Source organism: Jaculus jaculus, chromosome 11, assembly GCF_020740685.1.
Source record: "Jaculus jaculus isolate mJacJac1 chromosome 11, mJacJac1.mat.Y.cur, whole genome shotgun sequence".
Lineage (NCBI taxonomy): Eukaryota > Metazoa > Chordata > Mammalia > Rodentia > Dipodidae > Jaculus > Jaculus jaculus.
In genome coordinates, this window is record NC_059112.1 from 45,912,854 (window position 1) to 45,930,485 (window position 17,632).

The following is a 17,632-nucleotide window of genomic DNA, read 5'->3' on the forward strand; positions in this document are numbered from 1 at the left end:
CCAATTTAGCAACTAGGGTGGAGTGATCGTGGTTTTGCCCCAGGGCCCTTTCTGTCTTACTGGACCTCCTCTTCACTACCTCTCCTGTCGCTATGGGAAGTTCAGCTCTGTCTTCTTAAATCAGGACTTTAGGAGCCTGGGAACTTATATGGAGAGATCCAAAGTCATTGGCTAGTGTCTTTTCTTCCTGTTATTTTTGTTTTATGTTATATATTTTTATTATCATTTTTTTCTTTTTTTTCAAAGGGATAGCTGGGAATATTCTGTCTTCTTCCATTTCAGAGAAAATTATGTGTTTAAAGCATCTTTCATGCAGTATTAACATACTTAGTTTTATTTTTAATTTTCTTTTATTAATTTAGTATGTAAAGTAGTACATTTTGTTATGGTATTTTCATACATATATGCCATTATACTTTTCTATAATACTTGTCTATATGAACTCTTTATTTAGGAGATTTGAACATATTTCTTGATGCTAACCAGATCAAAAAATGCTATTTATATCCCTAATTAGGAAAATATAATCAACTAAGAGAAGTTAGTATAGTAGAGAGATATGGTATGTAAGTATATATGCAGACCTATCTATTTTCTTATTTGTTACTTATCATCCGTATTTCTATCACAATCTAACATCTTTCATCTAGCTGTCTTCTGTCTGTTGTTTGCATATTTTAGTTCCCTGTACTAGTTACGTCCACTGTACAAACATGCTTTAAAACTTAAGGTAGTTTAGACAAAGTACTTTTTGCCATTGCCTAGCTAAATTTGGTTAAGTTGTTATTATTATTTTGCCACTTCATTGCTACTTCATTACTACAGACAATAAATAATTTAATAAAACTGATTACTAAAAACCTTTTAGTTATTTCAGAGAATCATTCCTTCCTTAACTAAGAGATTCTTTTTCTCTAGATGAGAATCCTTGCAATCAAAGGTGAATTTATTCATATGTAGGTCTTTATAATATTCTCTCTACATTTCTGTTTTATAAGCTCCTTCAAACTAAGAGGCCTATTAAGGCATGTTAAAGAGGTGTGCAATTTATAGCATTTTGGGAGACAAAATGATTTCAACTTTTGTACCCAAATACATACATACGTATACACACATCTTATATTGGCTACTGTCCAGTTGCTGTGACCCATTACTTGAAAAGAAGAAACTTATGCAATAAAGGGTGTACTTTTGGCTCACTGTTTCAGGATAAAGTCAGTCATGGTAGAAAATTGTGATGGAATATGAGGAGTTGGTTCGACTGTACCTTCTCTCAAGAAGCTGAAGGAGATGAATGCTTGTGCTCAAGTGTTTTCTTCTATTGTCCCCTTTTATCCAATCCAGGACAGCCCCTGGTGCTGACACCCACATTCAAACGAGGTAATATATCCTCAGTTTATTCTCTCTGGAAGCATCTTCACAGAGATGAGTCTCCTAGGCCTTTTCAAACCCAGTCAAGTTGATAATGAAGCTTAACTATCACACACACACACACACACACACACACACACACACACCTCACAAACATGGCTCAAAGGTAGAGCCCTTGCCTAGATGTATGTCATGCTTTATCCTCTGCAGCAACTATGCAGAGGATGCTGAAATTGTATAATACATTGTTTTATATCACTCTGAATGGAAAATAATGTTAAAAATATATTGTGAGTATACTTTTCATTTTTCTTACTGTCTGGGGATATAATTTTCATTAGTGCAGTATACCACAGTTTATTAATCTTAAAAAAATCAGGATATTATATTCTACTTGAATATTTATCTACTTAAATATTTATTTTATATTTATATTTATTTATTTATCAGATTGTTCTCATTATTGGATAATATTGTGATTAATAGACTTTATAAAAGATATTTAGGGCTGGAGAGATGGCTTCTCGATTCCCCAGGACCCATGTTAGCCAGATGCACAAGGGGGCACACACGTCTGGAGTTCATTTGTTCTTTAACCATGGAAGTCCTGGTGCGCCCATTCTGTCTCTATCTGCCTCTTTCTATATCTGTCAGTGTCCAATTAATATATATGTATGTATGTGTGTGTTGGTGGGTGTGTGTGTGTGTATATATATATATATATTTTTGAGAGGGGAAAGGGAGAGAATGGGTGTACTGCAGCCTCCAGTTACTGCATATGAATTCCAGATACATTTGCCATCATGTAGATCTGGCGTATGTGAGTACTGGGAAATCAAAATTAGGTGTTAGGCTTCACAGTCAAGTGCCTTAACCACTAAGCCATCTCTCCAGCTTTACTTGATTGTTTTTCAGCTCAACTAAGCAAAAGGATGTACATTATATTATGTTTTTGTATCCATCATGTGAATATAGTAATTATTTAAGTATATGCCTAATAAATATTTGTTCTGGGTATTCTTCGCTGTATTTCTACCCTCATAATTATCTTCTGTTTTATGGTGAGCAAAATTAGGGGGCTTATTTATAAATCAACAAATTGTTCGTATACAAAATTTTGAATTGAAACCCCAAGAGAGCATTTTAAACAAAATTATTATTTGGGGCAAATTGTTTTGATTTCTATTCCATTTAAAGTAGATTACCTGATATTACAGACAAAGTTAATGATAAAGTTCAATGAAAAGATTTACCATAAAAATATATTTAAATCAATGACTTCTTGCTATTAAATAATTCTAATATATTGATAGTGTCCTTTAATCTTAATCACATTCATTCTTAATTTCAGTTACTCAGTTTAAGATAATTCCTTTGTCTGACATGTGTTTTGAGATAGCTTTTAGTTTCAGACTAGATTCTGGCAAAGTCACATACATTTAAGGGAACCCTCAAATGAACTCTAACCACCCAGTATAGCTCCTTAATAGAACAGTACAAACACAAGTTGCCTGGGAAGCGAAAAAAAAAAAAAACACTTGATCTTACTCTATATGTGCTCTATTTGTTTTCTGTACCTTATGAAACAACCTTGTAAAGAGGAAGAGGACATTTACAAAAATTGTCCTGTGTTTTAAATCTAGGTGCTAAACATAGATATTCAGTGCAAGTATAGAATTCAAAGTTCAATTGCTCATCACAGTTGCTCCGTGCAGATGTCTCCCTCCCATATGTCAGGCAGATCACTGATTATCATGGAGGCTTTTCAAAGACTCTCTTCCTTTTTTGCTTTTCTTAAACCCTCATAAATTTCTTTCTCATTTATGATGGCTGCTTTCATGAGAGTATGAAGCAGGCTTCTCCTTCTGTCATCCTCCATCTGAGCTTGTTAATGAACTACAGTGAAGAAGGAAGAGAGACAGCAAACACTACACTTTCGCCATAGCATCAGAGCTATAAGCATTGCTCAGCCTGAGAAAAGCATGGCCTTGGCTTGACACAATGGTTTTTCCTTCTACTGCCTGGAAGCCACAAAACCCACATTCACTTCCTATCCAGGCACAAACATCTCATTTTGAAACCTCACTTGGCCTTGGGAAATGGGAAAGCAGATGTTTGGAGATGTCACATTTTCAGGATTGTGTTTCAATGGGGGCCCACTAACATCCTTTTATTACTTTTGCTTTTTCTCACCCACAATAGGAGAAACAGTTTTCCTCCTTCTCTAACGCCATCCACTTACCTTCTCTTTCATCTCTGACCTGTTTTATACAGTTTTGTAACTTACATTAAAGCACTGAGGTTGAAATCAATATGTTATAAATATAGTATTTTTGAAAGTGCCATACAATACATGGTAGGCTTCAAAATGTACACAAAACAACCACTATCAAAAGTACAGACAGAAATGTCATTTTACTTATATGTTAGGTTTTACAAAGTTGCAACTTCTTGTACTTTAAATTTCAATTTATTTACCCTGTAACTTTCAATTTTTCTGTTCTTCTTGTATTACCCCACACTGGATTTTGTTGGCATCTAGGAAAACAGACACAGCTAATACATAAGGGTTTTATCAAAAGTTGCATCTGAAATCAAATGTAGAACTTTCCTTTCCAAGGACTTACATTGTTTCTTTTTTACATAAATTAATATTCAACTGATTGCTAGCAGAATGAAGATGGGATGGTATGAAAACACATTAATATGTGATCAGATATTCATCACAATACTTAGAAAATTAATCTCTCAAACTCATCCATTTCCACCCGCTGAATCTCAAAGCATATTTGGTATAAGAAGAATAATATTATAAATACCCATGTGTCCCTACAGTAAAAGGTTGGGTATTTTGGGGAAATTTTCTATGCAGTCAAAAAGGACTCAGGTAGTGAAGACATTCTTTAATTATGTTGATCAATATGGATATTGCGGCTGAGTGATTTTAATTTCCTAGTGAGTAAGCATAGCATGAATACTTTTATTGATGAAATTAAGTAGAAAGTATTAATTTGTTCAGTTCATTTTTGATCTTGGATTTGTGTCTGTATATGTGTGGCATGTGTGCTGTGTGTGCATGTATAGTATTCTGGTGTGTTTGTGTAGTGTGTGTAGAGTATATGTGTGTGTAGTATGTATATGGTGTATGCAACATGTGTGGTGTGCATGTAGATTGTATATATGCATGTGGCATATGTGTTGTGTATAGTAGTGTGGTATGTGTGCTGTGGGTACTATGTGTATTATGTGAGGTGTGTGTATGTGTGTGTAGTGTGTGTGTTATGTATGTGGTGAATGCACATTGAACAACCTCTTCTTTCATTCATCTACCTCATTTCCTTAAAATGGGAGTCTCCGACAGAATCTAGAGCTCACTATTTTTTTGTTACACTGGCAGTGAGGACCAGTAACTGTCCTTGCTCTGTCCTTTCCCCATACACTGGTGTCACAGGCATGCATGGCTCAGCTTAGCTTTTGTTACATGGGTGCTGGGGTTTAAATTCAGTTCCTTATGCTTGCAAAGCAACCATTCTTAGCTACCAAGGCATCTTTTCAAATCTGATCTTTATAATCTAGTTCCCTAAGTGGCTGGAGTGAATTAAGGTATCTGTACTCATTTTTCCAATTTTACTTTTCATCAGTCTTCCAATCCAAGTATCTTCTCATCCTATTAATTACTTGACAGTTTCTTGTACTTACTTTCTTGCAATATTTTTGCCTTTTGCAAGTGTACTCTATTTTATTTCTTCTGCTAATTTTCATAAGATCATTTTGTCACAATGTAACAGCATAAAAAATCCTATATTTGAAACAGATGAATAGATAGTATTTGGAATCACAATCTTTTGTACCTTGCAGGTTAATTTCATAGAAGCATTGATATATGAGAATGGCAGTGTTGCAGTCCGGTTCGCATTGCTGGTAGAAATCACCCAACCAAGAGTAGCTTCTGGGGAAAAAAAGAGGTTTATTTTGGCTTGCAGGCTCGAGGGGAAGCTTCACGATGGCAGGGGAAAACGATGGCATGAGCAGAGGGTGGACATCACCCCCTGGCCAACATAAGGTGGAACACAGCAACAGGAGGGTGTGCCAAACACTGGCATGGGGAAACTGGCTATAAAGCCCATAAGCCCGCCCTCAACAATACACTCCCTCCAGGAGGCATTAATTCCCAAATATCATCAGCTAGTAACCTAGCATTCAGAACACCTAAGTTTATGGGGGACACCTGAATCAAACCACCACAGGCAGCAATTCACTGGCAATTTCTTTCTACTTGTAGTGTTTGCTGAATACTATAAAATGTTACTTTGATCAGTTATTTTAGTGGATTAAGTTAAAGTTCTCATGGTTGCCACGAAAGATGAATGTATGTTTACTGGCTTAGAGATTTTCCTGGTGCTTTATGCTTGGTTAATGGTTTATTGCAACTTCATGAGATTCCACGAATGATTACAATGCAGTAATTCAGTCATTTTTAAAAATAAGGTTGACTTTATCAACTATTGGGTATTGAACATTGCCTCTCTATACTTCACTTTCTGTGTTGGGAACCAAAAGGTGAATTCTTTATAATATGGTCAAATTATCAGATGCATACAGACAGAATGCTAGATGAGTGTTGCATCACATTGTGACTAATCAGCAGTGCTGTAGACCTGTATAAACAAGGACATTGCAGGCGCTATCCCACCAAGGATGGGATCCTTCACTAATGTTAGCATCTGAAACCAGTTTACAAGGTTGAAAATCATAGCAGAAATGTTTTCATGAAAGATGACATAGAGGTTAGTATAGAGAAAAAGTTTAGTTTAAAGTAAGTGTTCACTAGATGAAGGGGAAGAGACACAGAGTGAGCCCAGGAAGAGAACATATCATTGAAAAGATAACCAAGCCAGCCAGTCATGATGCATACTTGGCCAAAGCAGAGTCTATGGTTCTTACCAGGTACCTGGGAATTCTAGTTATATAAGAACAAAATTAAGAAATGAGAAAGAAACTCACCCACCATGGCTCAGGGGATTTTGCAGAAGGGGGGGTGCAGAAAGAGTCACAGGTTGAGACACCATGCCCAGAGGCATTCCCTCCCCTCAAAAAATAACTGACTGCTGCTTCCCCAATATATAAACTATAATCCCATAGGGAATACCTGCAACCCCATCAAGGAAGTTTCCTAGCGGAATGTGGGCAGGGACAAGGGAAAACAGGGTATCAACATGTGATGTATGCATACAAAATATGCTGTTGTTAATAATAATAATAATAATCATAAACATAGAAAGAGTTTAAAGCTGAATGTGCCTTAAGATTTAGATATGAACTAAGTATCCTGTAACTGTGACTTGTTGATGATCTTCTTCCTATGAACATTCAAGAAGGGCTGAAAACTGAGCTTCTTTGGCAAAGTTTGCTTAAGCATCCTGCTCTCGTGCATTTCTTCAAAGGCCCGGTCTGTAACTGGAGGGTTTTTGTCTAATTCCATATGACTTTGCAAGTAAGATATGTTCAATAAATATGACCTAAAACCCCCAGGGATACCTTAAACTGCAGATCTACCAAGCCCTATGAAGACTGAATTTTACTATACAGTCATAAAGTTTAATGTATAAATTGAGGAAAGGAAAGTGTTAAAAATCACTAACAGTAATATAGAACTATCAACAAACTGTAATAAAAGCTCTATAAATGTGAAAAAATATAAGAAAGAAAAGTAGCATTTCAACCAAGACTGTCCTCAACTACCTGACTCTAAAATAATGGAAGGTGAATACATACAAAAATATTCATGTAATTAAAGGTATATATGAATTATTATAAACATGGCTATATGGATTATTGAAAATAATTTTCTCTAAGGTATTTTAGATATCTTCTTTGTCCTTTAGTTTATCTCATTTATTTCACAATCATGCTAAAGAAACATTTTAAGGAAATCTAATAAGTGAATTTATTATTCAGTGTCTACTGCCTCAGTGAAAATTAGCATGATTTTGTTGGCCCATAACTATGTCATTAAGGTCACTGCTTACAAAGTCTCTATTGTAATCTAGGGAAGCTTAGCCTAATTTTATTTGGTGTGGGGGTACAGGGTTGTGAAGTTGTGAAATTGGTGGGGACTGTATATACTACTATTTTTTGTATTATTTTGTAAGAAATTCCTCATTATCTCCTTTGTACTGGCCTATGAAAATTATGTTTTCACAAATGTGGAAATATATAAGCATACATTGCTCAGGCGATAACAATTCTCAGTTCTGTGCTATTTGAAATAAATAGAAAATTTGGCAAATATTTGTAGAATCCCTTTTCATTAAAAAAAAAGTCTTAAAAGCAGCTTCCAGTGGAGTATGATTTGTGAGTTATTACAATGTTTTCCATTAATTTCTGGTGCAGGAAAATTTATTTGGGTAACTCTCTTCAAGGGAACATGCATTCTTTCTGTATTTTGTGGGAGCTAAATTCTGATGACCTTCAAGGCCAGTAAGTTCCTGACAAATGGTGGCTGCAATGGAAGTGGACTTTAATTGCATGTCTAGAGGAGGATCACATTACTGAATAGATTAGCATATTATGGAAATGCAAAATATCCAAATGATTTCATTCGCAAGATTAGCACAAACAAAGCTCTTATTTGAAAATGATCCTGGTCATTTGTGTTAATAGAGCCAGCTGACTCTGAAATGAACTGCTGTAAAATATTCTGGACAAGACTTGTAATTGCAGAATGATGCTAACTTGCTTTGAAGCTGTGACATAGCCAATAAGGTGAAATGTATATTTCAAGTAAAGAAAAAATCTCTAATCTATGTTAACTGTTAACACTGATGTGTTGCTTTCTTTCCCCCAGGCAAATATCCACTGTGCACCACACACACTATAGAATTTCTGATATATACAGAAGTGAGAAATTGAACCTGGCATCAAAATATTCAAAGCCTATTGGAGAAATCTGTCACAACTGGAACACTATACCATAAGTACAATGCAAGGCATGGAAAGAGGTCTGAGGTGAGACAGGAAGATAGACCCAAGTAAGTTTCCTCAGCAGAGTAATATTTAAGTCTTGTCTTGAAACAAATTAGAGGCTCCATGTGGGGAGGAAGACAAGAGAGAGAGAGAGAGAGAGAGAGAGAAAGAGAGAGAGAGAGAGAGAGAGAGAGAAGATAGCATTGAGGAAAATCTAGAGAATTCAGAGAGAAGACACAGAAAAGATGGAGTCATTAAGTACTTAGTGAAATTGTCTGAAAAAAAAAAACAACCATATAGTAAATATGAAATTGTAAGTTAGGCATATTCTTTTTTTATTTTATTTTTTTATTTTTGGTTTTTCAAGGTAGGGTCTCACTTTAGCTCAGGCTGACCTGGAATTCTGGAATTCACTATGTAGTCTCAGGGTGGCCTCGAACTCACAGCGGTCCTCCAACCTCTGCCTCCCAAGTGCTGGGATTAAAGGTGTGGGCCACCACACCCTGCTAGGTATATTCTTTACAACTGTTCAACCTTTTGCTAGACGGAAGTAATATACAGTACAAATGAATGCAGCAGTCTGAAACTATATATGCTAAGAGAAATTGCAATCAAGAGCCATGGTTTGCTGAACATTGCTCTAGCACATTCACTTGCAGAAAATTTTGTGTAGGTCCTGTGGAAATCCTAGCCATTCAACAGAAAGCTAGATTAAAGACAGCTTCATAAATCAGCCAGTGGACCCATGGGGATACTCATCAGTCCTCCCTACTGAGTTTCATGTCACCTTCAACATATGATTATATAAATATGCTATAACATCACTGTACACATATACACATATATTGGTATAAACATCATATATATGATACTAACATCATATATATATACATACACACATACACATAGTGTTTTCGTTTCTACTTATTTAGTGATTAAAACACAGTCAACATAGAAAAAGTGAGCAGAAACTCTGTGAAGAGAGGAAGTTAAAGATAGTACACTTGGGAGCCTCCACATCACAAGTGAAAATCCTGAGAATAAAATGTCAAGGAAAAAATTCCAAGAATAACAGATGAGAATAGCATATCCAGTGAAGGAAAGAAAACATTAAATAAAAGTGACTAATATCAGAAAAAAGGGGCTGGAAAGATGGCTTAGCAGTTATGGCCTAAGGACCCTGGTTTGATTTTCCACCCAGTACACATGTAAGCCAGATTCACAAAGTGGTACATGTTTCTGGAGTTTGTTTGCAGTGACTAGAATCCCTGGTGTGCCCATTCTCCCTCTTTCTCTCCTTTCCCCGTCTCTCAAATAAATGAATAAACAAATAAAATATTTTAAAGAAAATGTGACCAAGCCACCGAACCAAATAATTCCTTCAGAAAAGTCAAGTCATTGTGGACAATCATTAATCTTTGTCTCAGATGTCATTTTTGTAGCGTTACAGAGGGAAAACATTCTTACTTTATTTCTCCTTTGTAATGTGAAATAACACTACAGTTGGAATAATAGATTACATTTACATTTAGAAAAATTAACACTTCTCTTTGTAAATTCATAGAACTATATGCTACCATTTTTCAGGGTCATTTTCTTTTGGTCGCCCTAATGAACTGAGGTTGGGATGAATATTATGACATTATGTCTTGCAAGGACTATCCTTGGCCAATTTCCATGTGTTTTCTTCTATTTGAAAGTGAACCTTTTAATTCAAATTTTCAATTTTCCTTATAATAAAACAACAAACCAAAATATCATTAATCCATTCAAAAATTTTTATTTAGTGCTATTTTTACATAATTGCTATGAATACAATGTTAACTTAGTATCATATAACTACTTCTAGGAATATAAGAAACTAAAATAACATGCATTTCCTGTTCTATGAAGCTTGTTTTCTTGAGTATTAAATATAGGAAAATAAGTATTGCATAGCAAACTGTTTATAATAAATTATAGTAAGTGCATTAGGGAGGCTTATAAACTTATAATAAAGTAACATGGAGATTGAGACTTGGAGAGCTAAAGAATGGAGCTTAGAAGGCTACCTGAGGGGAACTAGGGCGAAAAAAGTGCTGCTATAGTAACATATATAAGTCCTGCAGAGATGGAATTAGAAAGAGGAACAGGGAGCAAAGAGAAAGAGGAGGAAGGTAAGCAGGAGACCAAGGCAAGGCACACATGGAAACAGAGGGGTCAGTGATATGAAATTAAGCTAAATGGAGCAGCGAGGACAAGATCACGCAGGGGTATATCACATCTTATAGAAAGATCAATCACTTTGCTATATAGAGAACAGATCAAATTCAAATAATGAAAAGAGAAATAGCTATGTAAGTCACATTGACATACTTCATAAGAGAGAAAGTGCTGCCTAATGGCTATAGAGGAAATAGACTGATATGTATGGAGAAGGAAAGTAAAGAAGATGATAATGTTTGAACAGTAATGATATTATCTATATTTTTCCAGTTACACTAGCAGAGGGAGCTTTCCAGGGAAGCTAATAGAACTAGCATTCTGAAGAACCATCTATGTCCTAATTAATGTGGAACAGGTTTGGGAACTTGTTTGCCAATGAATAAGCATCTACTCATATCACAGAAGCAGCCATCAGTGGTTTCTTGGCTATGCTTCATACAAATTTTAAATGGCATCTTTTTCAGGGTCATTCTTTCTGTCAATCCTGCACTGATCCTCCTTACATCTGCAGTGACATGGTACTGCTTTTCACGGATGGACCAGGAGTTGACATGCTATGCTGGGCTGCTGATAAGATGTGGAATAATTTTCTTAGGTTCCACTATCCCTGTTTCTAAGAGCCCATTGACTTTGATTTCTATAGTATATTTATGTTAGAAGCTTATTTTTTCCATCAATTGATATATAATACTGAAGACTTATCAAGGATCAAATATGGTTCAGACCAGTACCTGTTTGGAGAATTTCATTGCTTTATATACCAGCTGTGCCATCAATATTCTATTGAATGAAATTGTTCCAAACAATAGTCTATTAACTGCAAATCTTTAAAACAAATCAACAATCCCCCAAAATTTTAACTAAACATTTTTGAGCTCTTATATTTTAAGTGACATGAACAGGGTATGTTTGCTGCTCAACAATTTTTTTTTTTTTTTTTTGCATTTTGAGGAAGATTTTGTAAGAATAACTGAGTTTGAGAGTGTTTTCCAGTTAAGTTTTTTAACATATTACCAGGAGATAATGTAGTTATATGAACAGAAAATAAAGCATCAACTCTGTGAAAACTAAAAGACTCCAGTGTATATCCCTGAATTTATAGTATTCGCTGAATTTAGCCTGAATTAAGCCTATAGACATAAACTCCTAGGAAATAGGCTCACAAAACTGAGAACTTAACAAAGCAGTAATTTTAATTATTTGTGCTAAAAATTACAATGTGGTGTTAAGGAAATTACTACATTACCTTCTTTTGACACATTTGCTGCCTAATTAGATTCCCTCTTTGCATGGTTAGCAGTTCAGCCATTATATGTTAAAAACCTGCTAAATGCCAGATGTAACTGGGGTTGTCCCTGAGTGTAATTAGTATTTGAGTGGTGAGAATTATTTCCATGAAGAATTATTTTCAGTGAAATCAAATTCAATCAAGTAGGGACAATCTTAAATTTTAAGAGGTAAATGGAATAGGAAAACTATTAGAATTTAATCAAATGTGATATATGTGCCCCATTCAAAATATCTAGTTAGGGCTGGAGAGATGGTTTAGCAGTTAAGCACTTGCCTGTGAAGCCTAAGGACCCCAGTTCAAGGCTCAATTCCCCAGGACCCACATTAGCCAGATACACAAGGGGAAGCACACATCTGGAGTTCGTTTGCAGTGGCTGGAAGCCCTGGTGTGCCCATTCTCTCTGTCTACCAGCCTATTTCTGTATCTCTCTCCCTCTCTCTCTCTCTCTCTCTCTCTCTCTCTCAAATAAATAAATAAAAATAAAATATTTAAAAAATCTATTTATTGAGGTTTTACCATATTAGAAACCAATGATGAAGAAGTGAACAAAACAGTTCAAACTACCCACTCTATGGATCTATCTTTCTGGTGATGATGAGTCAGCGAACAGAGGCTGAGGAGATGACTCAGTGGTTAAAAGTGCTTACTTGCAAAGCTTGCTGGCCTGGATTCAACTCTCCAGCATTCACATAGAGTAAGATGTAGAGTGATACATGCATCTATGATTCCCTTACACTCACAAAATGGGAAACAGAGCCAAGAGAAATTAAATAAATAAAATGATTTAAAATAATTTAAATTAAATTAAATTTAGAAATAAAACAAAAACCAAAACTATCTATGTTAGGTTGATAGCCTCACTGAGAAGGTTACATCTGAAAGAGAATTAAAGAAGGATCAAACCATACAGTTGGGTAAAAATACCTGAGGGAAAAACAATTCTGGAAAGAAAAATGTCAGGCACTATGGCTTTGTGCATGAATGTGGTAGGAAAAAGTGGGATGCTCATGGAAGATGAGTCCTTGTTACACAAGACTTTAAAGAACATTACAAGAATGCTATTTTTTTAAAATTTTTTTTAACTTATTTGAGAGCGACAGACACAGAGAGAAAGACAGATAGAGGGAGAGAGAGAGAATGGGCGCGCCAGGGCTTCCAGCCTCTGCAAACGAACTCCAGACGCGTGCGCCCCCTTGTGCATCTGGCTAACGTGGGACCTGGGGAACTGAGCCTCGAACCGGGGTCCTTAGGCTTCACAGGCAAGCACTTAACCGCTAAGCCATCTCTCCAGCCCAAGAATGCTATTTTTCACCATGGGTCATATGGAAGCCATGGCACATTAAGCATGGTTACAGCATCTTGACATTCATCCTAATGAAAGTTGGGGGGAACAGCTCCTTCATGTAAATCTCAGTAGGCTTTGTACCTGCTATGACCAACAGAATTGAAGTGACACAGTACTGTTTCTGACCCCAGTCTTCATCGAGGCTTTGATCTTGTACTGGTATTTAAAGTATTCATTATTGGAACCCAAGCACCATGCCCTAAGAAGCCCAATCCACATAAAGAAATCTGGCATAAGGAATATGATTGACAAGTGGCTGAACTCCCTTTCAAATGTCAACACCTACTACCAGCCATGTGGTTTGGTTGTCTTATACATCCAACACAGTCAAGCTTCCAGATGATTTAAGCCCTTGTCACTATTTCATCCAAAATTTATATGAAAAATACACAGCCAGACCCATACAGCTAAGACCAAAGAACACATACATCCAAAAGAGATATCAACAATAGGTATCTATAACAGATAATTGCAGATTTCTGAGTGGAAAGATGATACAATTTTAGTTTTGAGGTAATTCTTTACATATTAATAATAAACTGTTTCAGATAAGATGAGGACTGGAGAGTATAGTTAGGAAATGTTGACGTGAAAGCAGAACAATTTTTAGCTCTGAAACAAATATGAAACTATGGGCTGGAGAGATGGCTTAGCGGTTAAGCGCTTGCCTGTGAAGCCTAAGGACCCTGGTTCGAGGCTCGGTTCCCCAGGTCCCAGGTTAGCCAGATGCACAAGGGGGCGCACGCATCTGGAGTTCGTTTGCAGAGGCTGGAAGCCCTGGCGCGCCCATTCTCTCTCTCTCCCTCTATCTGTCTTTCTCTCTGTGTCTGTCACTCTCAAATAAATAAATAAATAAATAAATAAATAAATAAATAAATAAATAAATAAATAAATAAAAATTAAAAAAAAATGAAAGTAGTGTGATGGTATATTTTCATTGTCAATTTGACTGAATTTAAAATCACCATGAAAACACATGTTGTGGTCTACCTGTAAGTGTTTTCAGAAAAGATAACCTGAACAAGGAAGACTGATCCTGAGCAAGGGTGGCACCATGGATGAGATGGTGCCCCATATTGAATAAAAGGGAGAAAAAGAGTAGAATACAAACTGTTATATCTCTCTCTCTCCCATTCCTGAATATTGGCACAATGTGATCATTTGCCTCATATTTATGTTGCCATGGCTACCGTGCTACGGTGTACTATGGTCTCAATTTGCACCCAAAATAATCCCTTCATACCTGACCTTGCTTTTGTCACAGCTAGGAGAATAGTCGTTAATATAAGTAACAACAAATAGTGTTATCATATGGCTGATTTTAGACTAGTAGGCAAATATTAACTTAATAACAAGTAATCACAGTGGAAAAAGGTTTCCAAGGTTTATAGGTAAGTTTGTGATTGTATTGACTATGGAGCATAAGTTTTTTAAAAAAGGAGTCAATTTGTAGTTCTAACATTTTTGGTTAAGAAATTAATGAACACATTTGACAGTTAGTGGGCATGGTTAAAAATAATATTTGCTGTGTTAGGTGTGTTAATTTTGAAGCATTGTGTTAATATAAAGAAATTTCAAGTAGGCAGTTATAGATATATGGCTTGTAGTAGATGAGAGTGCTACAGGCATTTGGTAGTCATTAGTACCTATAATTAATGAGGTAATCAAGAAGGCCATGTAGTCAGAGTAGAAGCAAAAGAACTTATCCCTGGGATATTCTACTTTAAGTGATGAAAAAGAAGAGAAGGAATGAGGAGAGACAATTATAAGAGAAAGGCTAATGCCATAGGCATGAGAAAGATGAAAGTGACTAAAAGATGAAAGAGAGATTCACTCTCAAATGATGCTGGCAGTTCCAATTACATGAGGAGTATATTGAACTTTTTAATATGAAAATCATGGTGACCTTGACAAAGCCATCTCAGTGTAGTGATAAAACCAAATCCTATAAGGACTGGATACAAAGCAAATGAATGAGACAAATGGAGTTGCAAACATAGGTAACTTTTCCAGGAGTGTTGTTCTTATTACAGGAAAAGAGAAAGAGGACTTAGAGTTGATAAATGGGTTAGAGGAGTAGTTAGATTTTTGTTGTTGCTGTTGTTGTAGAGTTATTCTTTCTGGGCATATCATGACCATCAGACTCTATATATTGGCTCACAGTCAGAACAATAACATAATAGAGCAAAGACTACTCTGATATCCAAGTCTACCATGTTTTTAAAATGCTGGTAACATTATCCACTAGACGTAGGGGGAAGAGTTCACCAGAGTCTGGCCTGGGACTTCAGTCACCATTATCTACTGCCTACTCTAACTAAATATGAGTGGTCTTGGGGGTAGATGAGAATGTATGAGGTGGAAGGTTGTCTGCAGGTAGGGAATGCAGTGATGCAGATTCCATAAGGCATCACTGTCCTGGGGAGGGACACCTCTGTCATGCAGCTCTTTTTGAGTTACCCATGCTCCTGTAAGTTAGCCCATTACCCATTTTTCTGTAACCCCAATAAACTCATTAATTCCCCAGGTGGACTTTAATGAAATCATTTCTTTTGTCCATGGATATCCAATATGGTCTGAGTAAGCATTTTTATGTCTCACAGAAAGGTAATCCAACTCTTTTTGTTTTTTGCTTATTTTGTTTTCTAAGATGGGACAATGATGTGCTAATGAAAATCACCTGATAGATAGATAGATAGATAGATAGATAGATAGATAGATAGATAGATAGATAGATGATAGATAGATAGATAGATAGATAAACATTACCACAGGCTATAAGAAAATCTGTTAGTCTTTGTTGGGAAAGTTCATGAAAGGTATTAAGAGAGGGCTGGAGAAATAACTCAGTGGTTAAAGACACTTGCTTGCCAAGACCAATGGCTGTGGTTCCATTCCCTAGTATCTAAATAAAGCCTCATGCACATAATGGATCATGTGTATGGAATTTGTTTTCAAAGGCAGGAGGCCCTGGTATGCCCATTCATTCCCCCCCACCACCACTTTAATAAATTTTTTTAGGTGTTAGGAGAGAAAGTAGAGTATAACATGATAACATTATGTGGTTAGATGACTTATATTAAACCTATTTCTAAGAGAATTAGGAAGCAGGTATGTTAGGAAGAATGGGAGTAGAGATGTTACATCTGTGAGAACAGAAAATATGCTACAGTTTTGTTTAGGAAAAATGAAAACTAATTAGAACACAGAAGTATCTCCTCATAACTAGATAACACTGACGGTGCACTTGAACACTGAAACACATTAAAATCCCTCTGTCTCCAGCTATGTTTAGCTCTGTGGGTGCAGATGCAAAGAAAAGCTTAACTACAGCCACTTTTGCAAATGAATTGAATGGAAAATGAAGGTGGAAAATGTTAAGGCTAAATACAGAGGGAATATGATAAGGAATATGCAAGAAATTGGAGCTAGGGTTTTATTAGTATTGTCCTATAACATTAAAAAATTCAAAACACTTTTTCATTATGATAATAGAACTGGAAATATTGGTGCTCCTAAAACTTTCTTTGCTAGACCATTTTATTTCAACAAAACTCACAAATTAATTTAATTGACATTTACAGAGTGCCTGTTCTATGGATGATAAAGGATTATGAGCAGAGATCTGGGAACAGTTTTGCTACAAAGGCAGGAAGGCTGATTTTTGACACTAGTTACAAAGACATGATCTTGCTCTGGGAATTCTTTAGTGCTCATTAGAGAGGTATCTTCATGACTCAAATTTAGCATCCACTTAGCATTCTCAGTGAGTGGAGACCTTTATGGAAAAGATAAACAACATCCTCCCTGCTTTTATGGCACTTTATAGGCTACCCTGTGCTTCTGGCAAGTACCTAATAAAGCCAGAAGAACCTGTTCTAAATTGCTATTGTAACAATGCAAGAATTGGAATTTTGTCAGTATGAAGTTTAACAACTGCTTTCCAAACAAACTCAAATGTTGCCAAGAAGTTCACTTTTTAAATTATCTTGTTTCAATAAAGGTCACTTTGCCTTGAAACACATGCCTTCCTAGAACCCATCATGCTAATTGCTCACTCATTCATCATCCCTAATTTGTTATTAGAGACATATTGCATTTTCCTCTTATAAATCTTTATTCTGATCAAAGAGTCAATTAAAGAAAGATTTATCTTCCATTTAGGTAGGGGAAATTTCTCATGTGTCAATATAAACTGCAGTTATACCTTCCAATCAACTGCTAGAAGCTCTGGCAAACATGCAGACAACCTGTTATACTATCACCAACCATTATTCTGCAGAGAAAGTTGCTTTTACCTTAGAAACACGACCTACCATAAATAACTCACAATCTCTCTATGTAATTTGAATCTCAGTGGGAGATATTTTACTTACAAAGGATTTAAAGTCAATGAATAAAGGGTGGATAAAGACTCATACTAAACTTATAAATGTCTTTTTAATAGTATGAAT